Source organism: Pelodiscus sinensis, chromosome 1 (genome assembly GCF_049634645.1).
Source record: "Pelodiscus sinensis isolate JC-2024 chromosome 1, ASM4963464v1, whole genome shotgun sequence".
Taxonomy (NCBI): domain Eukaryota; kingdom Metazoa; phylum Chordata; order Testudines; family Trionychidae; genus Pelodiscus; species Pelodiscus sinensis.
The window spans coordinates 148,051,796-148,068,722 of NC_134711.1; the positions used below are offsets into that span (position 1 = coordinate 148,051,796).

General features: G+C 46.8%; 1 protein-coding gene across 1 annotated transcript in view; it reads right to left on the reverse strand.

Annotated features, from left to right (window-relative positions):
• BOC (BOC cell adhesion associated, oncogene regulated) overlaps positions 1–16,757 on the reverse strand; it is a 135,291-nt gene extending 118,534 nt beyond the window's left edge. Inside the window, exon 1 of the mRNA XM_075906705.1 lies at positions 16,634–16,757. The gene's annotated coding sequence lies outside the window, so the exon portion shown is untranslated. The remainder of the gene's footprint in view (positions 1–16,633) is intronic.
• Positions 16,758–16,927: the final 170 nt, after the last annotated feature.

The following is a 16,927-nucleotide window of genomic DNA, read 5'->3' on the forward strand; positions in this document are numbered from 1 at the left end:
TCCTCACATTTCGCGAGAGCTGGAGTATTGTTCCGACTGCATCAGCTCCAAGCAACCGAGACAATGGCTGTGCCTGCACCTGTCCAGTTGAGAGTGCTTGCGTGGAGGGATGGGAACCGCAAACACTGCGGAAGGGCTTTAGTAGCAGGACCTCCCAGCTCAGTCTCAGGGTGCCCACCCTTTAGCGACCACTTTGAAATTGGTACCTCAGCCTTGGGCATCCCGCGAGTCAACTGCATGGGCGGCCCCTTACCTGCATATAAAGCCCAGCTCAGGCCTCCTCCCCCGTTCTAGAACATTCACTGCCATCTCTCACATTGCCCACAACACTGTCTAGGCTCCCAGGAGGAGTCTGAAGCAGGTTCTGAGGTGCACGGTACCCCCCACTTTGCTGTCAGCCAGCAACTTCCTCTGAGATCCTGGAACTTGATGGCTTCATGGAGAAGGTACATAACACAGGGCTACATGGAGAGTCTCATCCTCCTGAACGCGGCAGAAGCCGGATGCTCCAAGGTTTACTAGGTTGTGTCCTCCAGCTACTATGGGGATGTCATTCCCAAGCGCCTGCCGCAATCCTCGTTCAGTTCAACTAGCACATGCTGAAATGCTTATGCTAGGTTGGAGGGAACTAGATCTAAGCCAGAAGCGTAGGAGGAACGCTGCCTGACGGAAAGGAAATAAGCAGAGAACATTTTACCTATAACAAGCACTTTGCTTTCTCCTTGCTTCATAAATGAGCTTCCTGTGATCTCAGCCAAGAAATGCTGCCAACTCTCTGGAAGACAAGCTTATATCTGGGTTTAGATCTTGCCTTGGAGCAATGTAAAAGATCAAATGGTTTCCATCTCTCCCCTCAAAATTAGGGAGAAAAACACCCTCTAGCATGAAGCTGCAGGCCCTATCCAGTGAGATGTTGGACACCTTTGCCTTCCTTTAGAAGACAATGGGATCTGGGAGGACTCAGCACCCTGAAAAAGGCTATTTATTTAACTAAATACAACATCAGGTCTCTAACTTCAGGCATATGGTGTTGAAACAGCTGGGTTAAGTGATTTGCCTAAAATTGCATAAGGCCAGCCTGGCAACTCCATGGCTATGTCTACACTGGGGTGATCTTGTGCCAGAGCTATGCAAATGAGGCTAAGTGTGGAATATCGCCAAGCCTCATTTGCATATATAATGAGCCACCATTTTTGCGGAAGAGGCTCTTGCACCAGAAGGAGCTGTCTACATGGCCCCTTCTTGCGCAAGAAAAACCCTCTTGCGCAATGCTGTTACGTTGATTATTTTCAGGAATAATGGCATTGCGCAAGAGGGCTTTTCTTGCGCAAGAAGGGGCCATGTAGACAGCTCCTTCTGGTGCAAGAGCCTCTTCCACAAAATGGCAGCTCATTAGGTATGCAAATGAGGCTCAGCGATATTCCATGCTTTGCCTCATTTGCATATTTCTGGCGCAAGAACCCTCCAGTGTAAACATAGCCTAAGTGTCCACTGATGAGTAGCTACTCACATGAATAGACTCAGTGGCTTCATTGGATCTACTCAGCAAGCAATTGCTCACTAGTGAAAGTAGTATCTACAAAAGAGAGGGATAGTTCAGTGGTTTGCACATTAACCTGCTAAATTTAGGGTTGTGAGTTCAGTCCTTGAGGAGGCCATTTAGGGTTCTTGGGCAAATCTGTCAGGGATGGTACTTGGTCCTGCTGTGAAGGCAGGGGACTGGAAGTGATCACTGCCGGCTCGAGCCATTCTTGAGCCCTGGGCAGCAGGTGTGCAGCACATGCACAGCTCCTGCTCCCCCCCCCCCTCCGGAGCATGCGGTGCCCCTTACAGCTGTAATCAGGTGCCCCCCGCATAGGTTGGTGCCCCAGGCAGCTGCCTGGCTAGGCTCTCCCCCCCCCTTAATCTGGCCCAGAACATGATGACCTTTCAAGGTTCCTTCCAGAAGCTAGGAAAAGGGGTACATGAAATGAGATACCTATTCATCTTTCTTCCCCAAACACACGCAGCACAACCCCTGCTCCTCTCCTAGCTCTTGGAAAGTTCTCCCTAGTTGTCCTTTGAAAACTTGGGTCATTCTAAAGCCCAGGGAACCTATTTGCCTCTGTCACCGGGCGGGCTCATCACCACAGCACCTCCTGCCAGTAGCACTGGGAATTGCTGGATGCCTCCCTCTGGCTGGTGTCTCCCTGTATCCTCACTTCACTCTCCAGTCCAGACCCCTGTCACTCTCTGACCATAGTATCCTCTTCAGGGCAGTGCCCACTCCAGTGTCTCAATCCTCTGGGGAGCAGGGTGTTTATCAGTTTCTGCACTCCAGGGTCCTCCCTCCCAGGGAACACCCAGTTCCCCTGTACTCTCCTTGCCTCAGTGACCTACTGCCAGTCTTCGTCTAGCCTCTAGCCCCTGCCTCGGGGGACAAACTGCAGTCTGAAATGGCCACTCATCACAAGGGGGTACGAACCTGTTGCCTTTGCCTACCCTGGCTGGCTCGCTGAAGCCCTCCTGCTCTTGGGTCTGGCCTCAGGCCCTGCAGCTTGCCTAGACAGAGATTCCCCTGCTCTGCCTTCCTTCCCCAGCACTAGGATACCTCCAGGAAGCCTCTTCCTTCTGCTTTCCTGGCAGTCAGGTACCTCCTGCTCTCTAGCCAGAGAGAGCCTAAGTTCTCTTCTCAGCAGTAAGAGCCCTTCTTTATATAGCCCAGCTGGGCCCTAATTAGCAATAACTGCCTCAGCTGGGGCTTCACTCAGCCCTGGCTCAGTGCTGGGTTTTGCCTTTAAAGGGGCCAGTGCAGGGCAGTCACCCTGTCACAGCCTCTTATTTGATCAGGAGTATCTCCACTGAAGCCAGTGGGCGCAGCAGTGATACAGGGGGAAGATCACCAATGAGCCACATCTAGCCACCTGACTTCCATCGGCCCAGCCCTGGTGTGATTGCTGCCACTGGCATGAGGTCCCTATAGATATAAGCCAGTGGAGAATTGGTGGTACCCCACCATACCTCCTCCATCTCCCAACACTCCTCCACTATGCTGGGGTGGGGACTAGCTGGTGCAGGAGCTGCCTCTGCTATCTTTGTGCCAGTGAAGAGTTCCCCTTCTCGAAGGTAATCCTCCATGGCTGTGTCTAGACTGGCCGCTTTTCCGGAAAAACTTGCCAGCTGTCTACACTGGCCACTTGAATTTCCGCAAAAGCACTGACGATCTCATGTAAGATTGTCAGTGCTTTTGCGGAAATACTATGCTGCTCCCGTTTGGGCAAAAGTCTTTTTCAGAAAAACTTTTGCGCGAAAGGGCCAGTGTAGACAGCAGAGATTTGTTTTCTGCAAAAAAGCCCCGATTGCATAACTGCTGATCGGGGCTTTTTTGCGGAAAAGCGCGTCTAGATTGGCCACGGACACTTTTCCACAAAAAGTGCTTTTGCGGAAAAGTGTCCTGCCAATCTAGACGCGCTTTTCCGAAAATGCTTTTAACGGAAAACTTTTCTGTTAAAAGCATTTCCAGAAAATCATGCCAGTGTAGACGTAGCCCATGAGAATAGAATCAGCTCTGATAAGTCTTGTTTAACTATGGTACAACTGCAGAGAAGTCTATGGAGTTCCATCAAGGCTGAATTTGATCCTGTGGTGTTATATTGGTGTAAGCGAGAGAACCAGGCCTTAGGTATCCATAAACTCAAACCTCCATGAACAGAACATGGAGAATCTGTCCCGGGAGATGCTCAACATCCTCAGCACCTGCTGATGGGAGCCTGCTACTCAGCAGTCAGGATATGCCCCGGTTAAGGCTGCACACTACTTTAACTCCTCTGGCTGCTTTGTGGAGGTTCCTAGTACAGCAAAAGTGGTTAGTCTCATTAACTGTGTAGAGTCTATGTCTTTTGTAGAGTGTTTATTTAACAGGCAAATGTTTACACAGCTTGTAGGAAGGGATTTTAATAGAAAATTAAACCACTGTAGCACCTTCATCTCTGTCCTATCCTTGCCAGGTCTCCTCACACCCCCACTTTCCCATCGCTTTCCAGGGCACTTGTAATGCCCATAAAAGTCTAGAAAGTCTGTGTTGTAAATCAGTTTCTGTCCTTTATAACCAAGGGAAAATGTGTTGGATTTAATGTTGGGTTTGAGGAATTTATTTTTATGATTGTGACTGACTGGTCTGAGGAATAAGTCAATACATTGTGCTTTTGAAAAAACAAAAGCCCTGCCTGGTCTTGCAGTGTAGATGTGTGAGAGAGTATGCCCACATGGGGCATGTAAGCATGTGACAGTGGTTGTGTCTAGACTGGCCAGTTTTTCCCGGAAAATCAGCCGCTTTTCTGGAAAAACTTGCCAGCTGTCTACACTGGCCTCTTGAATTTCTGCAAAAGCACTGACTTCCTATTGTAAGAAATCAGTGCTTCTTGCGGAAATACTATGCTGCTCCCATTCAGGCAAAAGTCCTTTTGCGCAAAACTTTTGCACAAAAGGGCCAGTGTAGACAGCTCAGATTTGTTTTCCGCAAAAAAGCCCCGATTGCGAAAATGGCGAGCGGGGCTTTTTTGCAGAAAAGCACGTCTAGATTGGCACAGACGCTTTTCCGCAAAAAGTGCTTTTGCGGAAAAGTGTCCGTGCCAATCTAGACGCGCTTTTCCGAAAATGCTTTTAACGGAAAACTTTTCTGTTAAAAGCATTTCCGGAAAATCATGCCAGTCTAGACACAGCCGGCGTGTTTAAATCAGAGATGGGACTGTGGGTATATGAGGGTATGGGTCAAGGGGTATGGGTGCATGTATGTGATTGATTGTGTATGAGGACATGGGGCTGGGTTTGTGCATGCTTCTCTGAGTAGGGGACCGGAGCATGTGCATGAGGGTATGCATACGCGGTATGTGGAGTTGTATGTGTGAATGAGACAGGTTGCAGGGGAATCTAAGGGCATTTATGTGGGGGTGTACATGGATGAGCACGTGTGTGTGTGTGTGTGTGTCTATGGGCATGTATGTGGGGGTGTACATGGATGAGCACGTGTGTGTGTGAGTGTGTGTGTATGTGTGTGTGTGTGTGTTGGGTGTACAAATGTGTGAGGAAAAGATGCACTTACTGTTGTTTATGAGTTTGGATGTAGGTCCTGTCTGATGATTCAGATCATAATAAGCCAGACTGTGGCATCACTCCCGGACAAGATAATGGAGCAACTAATACAGGATTCCATTAATAAATCATTAAAAGAGGATAATGTAATTAATGCAAATTAACATGTGTTTATGAAAAACAGATCCTGTCTATCTAATCTGATCTTTTTTTTTTATGAGATTAAAGTTTGGTTGATAAAGGTAACAGTTATTGACATAAGATATGTAGACATCTGTGCGATGTTTGACTTGGTACCATAGGTAATTTTGAATAAAAACTACAATGATGCAAAATTAACACGACACACATTAAATGATTAAAAATTGGCTAATTGTTCAGTCTCAGAATGCAAGTGTAAATGGTGCATCATCACCGAGCAAGGTGTGTTTCCAGTGGGGCTTTGGAAGGATAAGTTCTTGGCTCTATGCTATTTAAGATGTTTATCAATCACCTGGAAGAAAACACAAAACCATCATTCATAAAGTGTGCAGGTGGCACAAAAAGTGGAGGAGGGGTAAATAACGAAGAGGACAGGTCAGTGATTCAGAGCAATCTGGATCTCTTGGGAAGTGTTCACAAGCAAACATTATGCATTTTCATATGGTTAAATGTAAATGTATCCACCTGGAAACAAAGAATGCAGGGCATACTTGCAGGACAGGGGAGTCTATCCTGAAAAGCAGCGACTCTGAAAAAGACTTGGAGTTTTTGGTGGAGAATCAACTGAATATGAGCTCTGAGTGAGATACTCTGGCCAAAAGAGCTAATGTGATCCTGGGATATATAAACAGGAGAAACTAGAGTAAGAAACTCAAAAGGTATTTTATATTGGCATTGGTGAGACCACTGGTAGAATAGTGTGTCCAGTTCTGGTGCCCATAATTCATCCGTCTTTCCTTCTCTCTCAACTTCCTCACTCCCCTCCCTCTCCAAAATAAAATCCCCCCCCCCCCCCCCCCGTGAAGCTACAGGCTGCCTTCCAGCTGCTAGAGAGAGGAAGGGTCCCTGGCATGGGCTCAGCTCTGAGTTTCACAGGATATTGTAACCACGGGTACTAAGGCTATAAAATCTTTAGTGTCTTTAGGAAAGATGATTGTAAATTCTTCAGAAGTCACACCATGAGTGTAAAGTTTCTCCCTCCTTTCCCCAGGCCACTATGAAAGGGCTGTGTAGTAAAGTAAGGGGCTCACACCTCCCAACGATCGCAGCTGTTAAAGCACTGGCTTTGGTCTATGAAATGTTGACCTGTGGCTGATGTCCTGGGGCCTGATTCTCTCTCACATGGAGTTTCTAGGATCCTGCAGGGAAGAGAATCAGTCATCTGGATTTTGGTCACTGAGCCCTGGTCAACACTAGGGCTTTATTTCAAAATTAACCCCCGTAGGTCGAATGAATAAGTGGAGGGTCCACACTACCAAGCCTGTTGTTTTGAAATAAGAGGCCACTTATTTCAAAATCTGTACTCCTGCTTTCCCTCGGTGAATAATGCTAATTTTAAAATAGTTCTTTCAAAATAGCAGTAGTGTGGACGCTCTGGTGCTGCTATTTTGAAATAACTACTTCCCAGAGTAATTCAAACTAATTACTCCCCAATGCTTCCTGGGGCTCTAAGTCATGGTAGTGCGTCCACATTAAGGGAGCCTGCCTCGGAGTAATTTCAAGGTTTCCCATAGTGGAAATTGATTGATTTAGTAATATTGTGAGTTAAGTTGAATTTAGTTTTTTTGAAATAGTTTCCTAGTGTAGACATGGCCTGAGATTTTGGCTTTGAGTAACAATAATAAAAATGATCTAGAGGGGGCTGTCTGAGAGCTGGGCAAACAGAAACACACTCTGAAAAAAATCACTGCCAAAATGATCCAATATATTTTCACTCTCAGGGATTCTGTATCAAAGGGGTTCCAGTATTATAGAACCCTAACTTCCACTGCCACATATTCCACCTGGCATCTGCCTATTCAGCTGGTTGCTTCCTGGCTCTCAAACTGTCACCCATTATAAGCTGTCCTCTCAGCTGAGTGCTAAGAGTAGTTTGCTTACACTACGTAGGTACATAGCGAAAGAATAGAACCCAGCCCACTGTTCTATAGCTGTGTGGATAACAGGAGTAAAACCTGTTACTGTCAGTCAAGGGGGCAGTTGTGGCTCAAAGACACACGGAAGGGCGAGTTGAGATGAAGGAAGGGCCACAGGTCACTTTTCTAACTCTAAGCATAATATTAATGGCACTCGGCACGGGAATTTGACCATGTGACCTTCCAGACAAAGAATCAAATGCCCAACTTCCTGGTATTCTTCAGACAATCAAGTCTAGAATGGAAAGGTGGGAAGGTGAGAAGCTGACAGGGTGAGGTGTGAACCATTGGTGAGTGTGTACTACAGCAATCATACCGCTGCACTACGTATAGATCTGTCCAAAGAACTAGTGTGAAGTTGCAGACTCAAATTCAATGTTTCATTTTAACTGATTCATCAAGAAATGTAACATTAATCAGTACCAATGCCAGGTCTGGTCATCACCACAGGCCACCATTCAACACACAGCAGGAAGTGAGTTAGACAATCGTAAGATACTCCTGGTTCTCCTAGATTTCTTAGTCAAAGCAAGAAGAAGTCATGCGCGTGTTAATTAACCAACCTGTCACTTCTGGGAAGGGTGGCACAAATCTGTTTCACATCACAAGTGAAGAGGAACAAAAGACAGAACTATGTTGCACTTTAAAGACTAACAAGATGGTTTATTAGGTGATGAGCTTTCGTGGGCCAGACCCACTTTCTCAGATCAATATGTGGAAGAAAATTGGCACAACCACATATTGATCTGAGGAAGTGGGTCTGGCCCACAAAAGCATCACCTAATAAACCATCTTGTTAGTCTTTCAAGTGCTACATAGTCCTGTCTTTTGTTTCAGCTACACCAGACTAACACGGCTGCATCTCTATCACTATTCTACAAGTGAAGAGGAGTTTGTGATCCTCATGCTCATTGCCTGAGCATACACGTGTCCATAGAGTCACACTGCTGCCATTCAGCATGAGGGGAAAGTCCCAGGACTGAGAGGCACGGGCAGGGCTGTGTGGGGAGGCCGGGCACCACTGTAGCATCAAAATATATATGCTTAACTAAAGCGCTGGAAGGGGTTTTTCCTGTAGCTGTGCATTATCCCCTGCCTAAGTGACGGTACTGAGGTTGATAGATGTATTCATTGGTCAACAGATTTGTGACTATGCTGGGATTTAGGTCAGCATAGCTACAATGCCCAGGGGGCATGAATTTTTCAATCCTCTTAGTGATAAGTATGCAATTCTAAAATTTAAGTTTAGACCAGGCCTCAGAATTCAAGTGGCTTTAATTTGATTTAACTTAATTCACTTCCACAGTGAATTAAACTAAACCAAATTAAACCCACTTTAACTCTGAGTAACAGCATCCACCTTTGAGTTTTAATGTGGTTTAAATAACCCTTTTCACACTCAATCCTTTCATTAATTTTCCTGAATGCTCTCATGTAGACGAGGCCACTAGTGAATACTCGTGCAACACACTCACTCAAAATGTAAAAAGAATATAAAGGAAGTTGCTTGGTTTTTGTTCTGCCATCCCTTGCTCTTGCCAAACTCTGCACTCTGCCTTATTTAAAAAGCTGCAAAGTTATTTTCCATCTCCTCACTAAACTGCATTGCTACAGACAGCTCCCTTCCATCTTCCTTCACAGCCTCATCCTGGTGGGGTGCTAAAAGTGAAACTGGGCTTCCTCTGCTGCTAGTGTTACCTTGGAATGCTCTAGTGCCTATCAGCATTCCAAGACTATTGTTTTCATAGGGCCGTATGGGTTGGTCATCCATACCTCCAGCATTGTTCGGCATCTGATGCACCTAGTCCATTGTAAAATAGTGGACCTGGATATGTCGTGGCCCTGTGCCTTACTTTCCATAACAGGTAGAGCTGTAAATCAGATTTCCAGTGATCAGAGCTGTGTGACCTAGTGGGTAGAGCACTGGAACTCAGGAGGCCTAGATATCATTTCCAGCTCTGCCACTGACCTGGATGGAAGTTATGTCTCCACTCCGTGCCTCAGTTTCCCTACTGTCTGCTTCTTTTCTTCAGTAGATCACAAAGTGTTTTGCAAAGCCACTATAACAGAGCTAGGTATTGCTATTTATGCAACTGTAACTCACTAGGGAGTGTGTATTGCTTTCTCAGTGCCCATTCACCTATACAAACAGGTCAGGACTCGGTCCTGAGTTTGGCTAAATCTCCCCAAGAAAAATATCTTTGTCCCTTCTTCAGCCCTGAGAGTATGTCTAGACTACATCCCTCTGGCGACAGAGGGATGTAAACTAGACATACCGAAATTGCTAATGAAGCGGGGATTTAAATATCCCATGCTACATTAGAATAAAAATGGCCACCGCTTTTTGCCGATGTGGCAATTTGCCAGCAAAAAGTGGCAGTCTAGACCGGGATCGGTTGGCAAGGAAAGCTTTTTCTGACCGATCCTGTAAACCTTGTTGCACGAAGCATAAGGGATCGGTCGGAAAAGGCTTTCCTTGCCGACTGATCCCTGTCTAGACTGCCGCTTTTTGCCAGCAAATTGCTGCGTCAGCAAAAAGCGGTGGCCATTTTTATTCTAATGAAGTGCGGGATATTTAAATCCCCACTTCATTAGCAATTTCGGTATGTCTAATTTACATCCCTCTGGTGACAGAGGGATGTAGTCTAGACATACCCTGAGTTACTCCCAAAGATACTGGCTTATTTGGCTTCTGTGGCATAGGCAAAGCCCTCCAAAGAGCTCAGTAATGGCCTCCCCCTCTGAAATGTGCCAGTCAATTTGATTTCTGGGCTTGTGGGCTAAGCCCATCAGAACACCACAAGGTCTGATCCTCAGGCATGGGGAGACACCACTGATCTCAGAACATTAACTAATTACTTGGAACAAAGAGTAAAAACCGGGGATGAGGGAGCAGGTCACATGGGATCTGTAGGGGGGTCACCAAGCAGAGAGCCATCGGCAATACCTACCGCTCCAAGGAGGCTAAGGAACCAGTGCAGCCAAAGAGTGCCAGATTAAAGCCAGAGTCCGGAGTCACTGAAGTCTTCTCTTCATCCATAAAACAGATACAGCATAGAGCCCCCGCGCCCCAACTGCTCTGGCCAACTGTTTTTGCAATATCCTCATGGGACTCTTTTCTAAAGATGAGAATGTCTGTCAGGCTCCGGGGTCTCATCAGCCCCACTGCCATCACCTCCTGCTCTCGGATATGGCCCAGGGCAAAGGACCAAGAGAAAGGTGGGCAGTCCAACTGCCAGGAAACCAGAGAGGGGGGTCTAATGAGTGGGAATTCAAGGGTAGCTCTTGTGATGTGTCCCCAGGGAAGATTGAAACCCACCCAGCTCATTTCCACTAGGCTACCTAAACAGACACTAGATGCTAATGACTTTCAATCACTCCTGACCCAGGCTGGCTTTAAGACTGTGACCCAAATGCCCACGTCTCAGTAGCAAAGTGGCTGTTTAATTCTACCTCCAATTCTTAGCGCATGGGGCTTTGACATTGCTGTTTGTTTTCTTATTTGAGAAACTCAAGAGAAGCTGAAGGCTTAAAAGCAAACCCTTGAAAGCAAGGCATTTCTAATCACATAAAAGTCTCTGTGCAGGCCAGGGCTGAAGAGGGGGCTTGCGCCTTTAATCTTTGCATATCCCTTTCTTTCTTCAAGCATCTCTCTCTTGCACACACATACTCACTGCTCCCCCCCACCTTCAATAGTATAATACTCCTCGAGAGGGGGGAAGCTGAGGAGGAGGTGGAAGAGGAGGAAGCCAACCTCCCACCCCCTGCCTGCCCCCATGCTGAGTCTGAGTAGACTTTGTGAGAAAGTGTCTCTCCATCTGCAGCCCAGCCCGGTGGGAGTCAATTAATTCTGAATAACCTAACCCGACAGAGGTATTTGCATTCACAACCTGACTGATGACCGTATAAAATTGATTTATGAATTGAAGTGCTTCCCCTCCCCTTATCCCCGATTCAAGCCATAATTGATTATACGTGCTGCAGCGAAATTAAAGAAAAGAAAATTTTAAAAAGAAAAGAAAAAAGGGAGGCCCCACAGATGCAGCGCTATATTCTCAAGATTTCCCGGGATTAGCCGATCTATTCATCACTTATAATTTTTTATTTAAAAAGTTGCTTCCCCTCCCCACCCCCGGCAGCTACCACCTCCCGCTCTTGGATGCAGCCCACAGCAAAAGACCAAGAGAGAGGTGGATGGGAAGATCCAGTCCAACTGCTGGGAAACTCTCAACTTGGCTACCCCCCCCCCCTCCCCCCAGCATATAGGAGTGGAAGGGTTCATAAACTTGATGCCCTTTCTGGTGAGGAAGGAATGCCCATTCTTAAATTGGTTCTCAGAGCAATAAGAGTGGTAGGTCTCAGTCCTGCAGCGGCATAACTTTATGCCTTGTGAGTAATCCCATCGTGAGCCTTTATGGGATTCGGACTTCACTTTCCTCTTCTACAGTGCTTTTGCTCCAACAGTTTCTAACACCGCCACCTGTATATTGCCTTAAATCCATACATGGCACATGCAGACTCACAAAGTTGGGTAACTATAGCAATAGAGGAATTAGCAATAGAGGAATTAACAAACCAGCTCGGAGCCATTTACTCCCATGTCCAGTTCCTGTCAGTGACCATCATCATCTGCTTCTGAGGGAGGTGAGGAAAACCTTTCAGTAGGCAGTTATAGGAGAACCCTCTCCAGAGAAAGTTTCCTTCTAACCCCCAGCAGGCAAAGGTTGGCTTGAACCCTGAAGCATGTGGGTTTATGTCCCTGTCAATTTTCTTTAATTACTGTTTAACCCTGGAGATTCTCATTATCCCATTCTTTTCACTGAATCATCTCTAACAATCAGATTTATACAAGTGGGGAGACAGCTGCAAAGAGAGGTGACACAACTAGCCTAAAGGTCACAGAGGAGTCTGGTAGCAAAGTCAACAGTAGGTAGGTAAGCTGACCCCTCCATGCTAGTTCCCCTTCCACAGTCCTTTCTTCTAAACAAATTGTCAAGCATTCAAGAGAATTGAAACCTCTCAGACATTGGGAGGTAACTTTTTACCAGAGCCAGATGAGACACTTCCCTTACAGACCCCAAGCCTCAAGAAATTCTCCTGGGTTAGGATTTCATTATAAATCCATTCCCCAGACCAGGCTCACCTCAAAGTATCCTAAGGCTCACAAGCCTTTTGAACGAGAGCTGCAAAGTCTGGACCTGAAGCCAGGGCTTAACACTTCCAAAGTTCAGGAGAGTTGGGGTCCAGGCTTTCCTTTGGCTCCATCTCTGGTTGACATGATTTTTAATCACACAGATTTGCACTGCTTTAGTGTTCATAGGCTCAATGCCAGAAGGAACCACTAAGACCATCTAGCCTGACCTCCTGCATAACACAGGCCCATTTTACAGATGTGAAAACTGAAGCACAGAAAAGTAATTTGTAAACTATCGTGAGCAGCTGGAAAGAGGAGGCTAAGCTGGAAATCTGAGCTTTAAGTATAGAGTTGCTAGTGTCATGCTGTGATCTACATCTAATTGAATCCAGCTTGGCATTTCTGTAGTACCCAGGCATCATTGTAGTCTACAGGTGAAATGTCTTGATCTGGGGCAGCCAACCCATTTAACAAAGAGAGCCGAAATAGCAGTGGAAAAAATGCGAAGAGCCACACCAGAAGCGTAGGCTTTTTGGCCATATCAGCTCCCATCGATGGCCATCATCTTGGGTGCCATTTTGAATCGCCGCCCTGGTGAGCACAGAGGAGTGGGGGCCGTTGGGAGGGTCGCAGGAGTGGCTTCATGAGCTGCACTTTTGGGGGAGAAGAGCCGCATGCAGCTCGTGAGCTGCGGGTTGGTCACCCCTGGTCTAGATTGACAGCGACTACTAAGGCGTAATTACGTCTATCAAGACAACATGAAGAAGTTGCCACACTGGGGCGTTGTACATTGTTGATGACAGGCAAGGAACTAAATGAGTGACCATCAAATGAAGGATTTCCCTTGGGTGTTTAGAAAGCCTGTTGGTAAGGAGCCGATGTAGAGGCCTTTACAGGCTAGCAGTCGAGTTAAAGGAGAATCTGCTTTGCCTATCACTTACAGTCCTGAGGGCACCGCAACCAAAGGTTTTAGTCAAAGGCCTTATCCTGGCCCTAATGAATGAATGAACCATTCATTTGAACAGACAGCAACCCCATACAGATGCGTAAAAGCAGGTGCACAAAGGACTGAAAGACCCTGAGACTGGCCTGTCTTCTGCACAACAGCGCGCTACTTCCCTCCCTCACGCAGAGCCTCACCAAGCCCAGCCATGCTTAGTGTTTGGCACTGCGCAAAGGGCAGGTCCATTCAGAAAGGTAGTGCTCCCAAGGAGCCAGCTGCTCTCTCTTCTGCAGCAGCTTCTTGTGAGTCCATTAGCGTTCCTCCCGCTTATACATCTGGGCTATCTCGGCGTGAGCTATTTATACCATTTGTTTTATAGTCATATAAGCCTTTGCTTATGGATAAGTTGAAAGGTTGGTGGAAGGGAGGGGGAGAAGTGTATGTGACAAGGTCCCAAATCCCTATTTACGTTCCAGCAAAGCAGAAGTTAACTCAAGGCTCAGATCTCTCTTGGGTGCTCAGGGAAGAGGGTTAATGGTGGGGATCCAGCCAGGCTCTCAGACGGAACATGGGCAATGCTATCAAAATGGTGCAGGACTCAGAGGCAGGCTTTGTGGATGCACCATTGCAAATCCAGTGGTATGCAGCCGACAACCGGAGGTAGAGTTCTTGCTTTGTTTAAAGAACCATGTTCTGTCATAACACAGGGCCACCACTAAAACTCTCACAGGATGAAAAGCTATTGTTTAATAGCTGGACCTTTTCCACCAGTTGCATGGGGGGACTGCTGGGAGATGGTGCTGTAGGACTGTGCTCATCTTGGCTATCAGGTCTAGTCTACTGGAGGATACGTAACCATGCTGTGTGATTGTTGTACAAGCCCTTTCTCACTTAGGAGCCTGGGCAAACAGTCCCTGTTGATGCTGACGTTAAGGAAGCAAAGTCATGGCACCTACCCAGGGTGCTGTCTAAAACCCCTCAATACTACTCCTAAGCCAAATGCATTCCGAACAGCAAAGATCAGTGGTTCTTAACATTTGGGGCTTAAGATCCGTTTGCAAATGCTTATGTCCTGTCATGACTAGGTAAACAGTCTGGGTGTGGAAGCTCTGGGGTGGTTTTGGGTCCTGCTGCCTGGGGGTTGGCTCCTGCCCAGCACTCACCCCACAGTGGTGTCCTCTGCAGCACCTGTGCCGTCAGGCTCACTGGATGGGCTCTCGGTGTTGCAATCTCTGGGATTGCTGCATCATGCAGGTTTGACTCTGCCTGCTCTCCCTACCCCCTCTTCCCGACTGGACCAAATGTATATGAGTGGATCTGTGACCTGGTTGCAAGGGTTGCAGTGCTGCTCACTTACGTTTGGGCTTCCAGGCTCCTGTTGTCATGACAGCTGGGCCAAAGCTGCGTGGGGCTGAGACCCCGGGTACCTAAGCCAGGGAGGCAAGCCCAGCCAGCCCCGTGGGACAAGTTCTGCCTTGTGGCCCTTTGAAACATTCTGACAACCTGATTTGTCAGACCCGGGGTTAAGAAACCCTGTTCTATCTCATTCAAGTCTATTGCCTGCCGGGGCAGGGCAGTTTCCCCTGAGAGCAAAGGCTACGAGACTAGCAGAAAGTTCAGAGCTATTCCTCCTCCCACTACTCAGCTAGTGCAGTAGGCCTGTGGTGGGGAATGGTGGAGTTCATTGGGGATGATGGCTGGGCGCCCTGTGTGCAGCAGGATGTACGATGGCTGCCTAACAAATGGTGTCTCCCAGAGCTTCTCCTGGGGTGGCACCTTAATGCCACAATTACGCTGCAGACATTGATTGTCCCACAGGTTGTCTATTAGGCTGGTTGGACTTTAGACAAGGATACCGCCGTGCATTGTAACATAGTCAAACATCCCTTCTGTGACCAATACATCCAGCCCAGCAGGGCGAGTCTGTGAGGTGACATGAGGCAGCATGAGCTGTGTTAGTTTGGGAGCTGGAGAGCCAGAGACATCCACAGAGTCAGTCTGTGCCCAGTAGCCTCAGGAAAGAATCCCCTTTGTATTCAATACAGCCCAACCCTGTTTATTCTCCACTGTCAAGAACATTACAGCTGACACTTCTAAAAGTGCACAGCTGGGACCTCATCCTGACCTATATTGAAAGGTCCCTACATCCCTGCTGTGAAATGGGTGGAGAAAGAGGCAATAGGGGAGACAAAGGGAAGCTTGAAGAGGTGAGCAGAGAGGGTAGGGACAGGTCTTGAAGCCCTCAGGAAGAGGAAAAGGGACAGTATTATGTCTCCTCCATTTTTTCATACACATCAATCATTGAAATCTGAATGATTTTTATTGTAGATGAAGGAAGAACAATAGCAAGAAAAAGCGAGAATGGAATTGACATCTCCATTAGGAGCCCAGGGTGCATGCCTCTACCATACCAGCTAACAGCAACGGTGAGAATAAAATGGCAGTTGGTGCTGCAAATTAAAGTCACAGCACACAGATAACATAATGCAGCAAGCACATGCAGATTCATTACTCCCTATGCCTTTACAAATAACGCAAATAACCACCTGTCTCTCTATTGCCAGAAAGCTTAGAGCCTTCTGTCATGGACCAGGATGACAATGTGCTAGGTATGATGGTCCTTGACCTAAAGAGCTTGCAAACTGATGGGGAGACATAGGACACTAGGTGGGGACATGTTGTGGCCCTGCAGCCATTTTTTAAACTTCTGTTTGGTATAGAGAGTGATCCAGTTTCCACTCAAGTCAATGAAAATCTTTCTATTGACTTGAATGGGAATTGGAGAGATCTAAATCTAGGTATTGTTTGATGTGCCAAGTGTCACTTTGTATGATGCACCTTGACCCCAAAATGGCAGCTGAGTCACAAACTGCTGCTGAAACTGCAGCTGGGGGTCTGGAGGATGGAGAATAGAACCAGAGAATGGTAACAGAGAAAAGTTTACAAAAATATTCACAAACAAGAATATTCCTGATCTTTTTAAAAATCCTCTTTCTAGAAACTATTTTTTGTAGCAGAAGAAGCTACTGCATATCATGCATTTTCATCTTCCAGGATTTTTAAATGTTAAAATAAAAATCCACCATACTCCAATAAGATACATGTCAGCCAGGGTGGGCATTAGTCAGCTTTTGGACCACTTTAAGGGTTTAGGTTAAACACACTCAGCGTTTGCCCTCTTGTCTGACAATGCACCCAAGGCCAGCATAATGAGGATTTAATTTGGTCCATAATCATGCCCTGTGTCTATCATTGTATAAGATCTGCTCAATAGTTACAGAGTGAAACCACACAGTGTGATAAAATATCTCTTTGGCATGTGGAAATTCACCCACACAGAGAAAGACACCAAAAAGTCTGTGTACATACCACTCAAAGCCTTCAGAATAGAAAGGAAAGCAATTCCCAGCTGGTGAATGATGATGGTGGTGGTGGTGCTGGTCCCTACACCTGTTGCTCCTCCACCTGTGCAGGGGGCGTGATAAGGCTGGAAAAGGAGCTCTGTTCCCTTATTACAATTCTCAGCTGATGTGAGACTCCATAGAAAGGTGGTATACGTGGGAGCAGCTCCAAGGCTGCTCTAATTTATACCCAGGCTGGGGCTAGGTTGGCCTGAGAATCAGGGAGTTGTAATTAATCAAGTGCAAAAATATGCTTGATGCA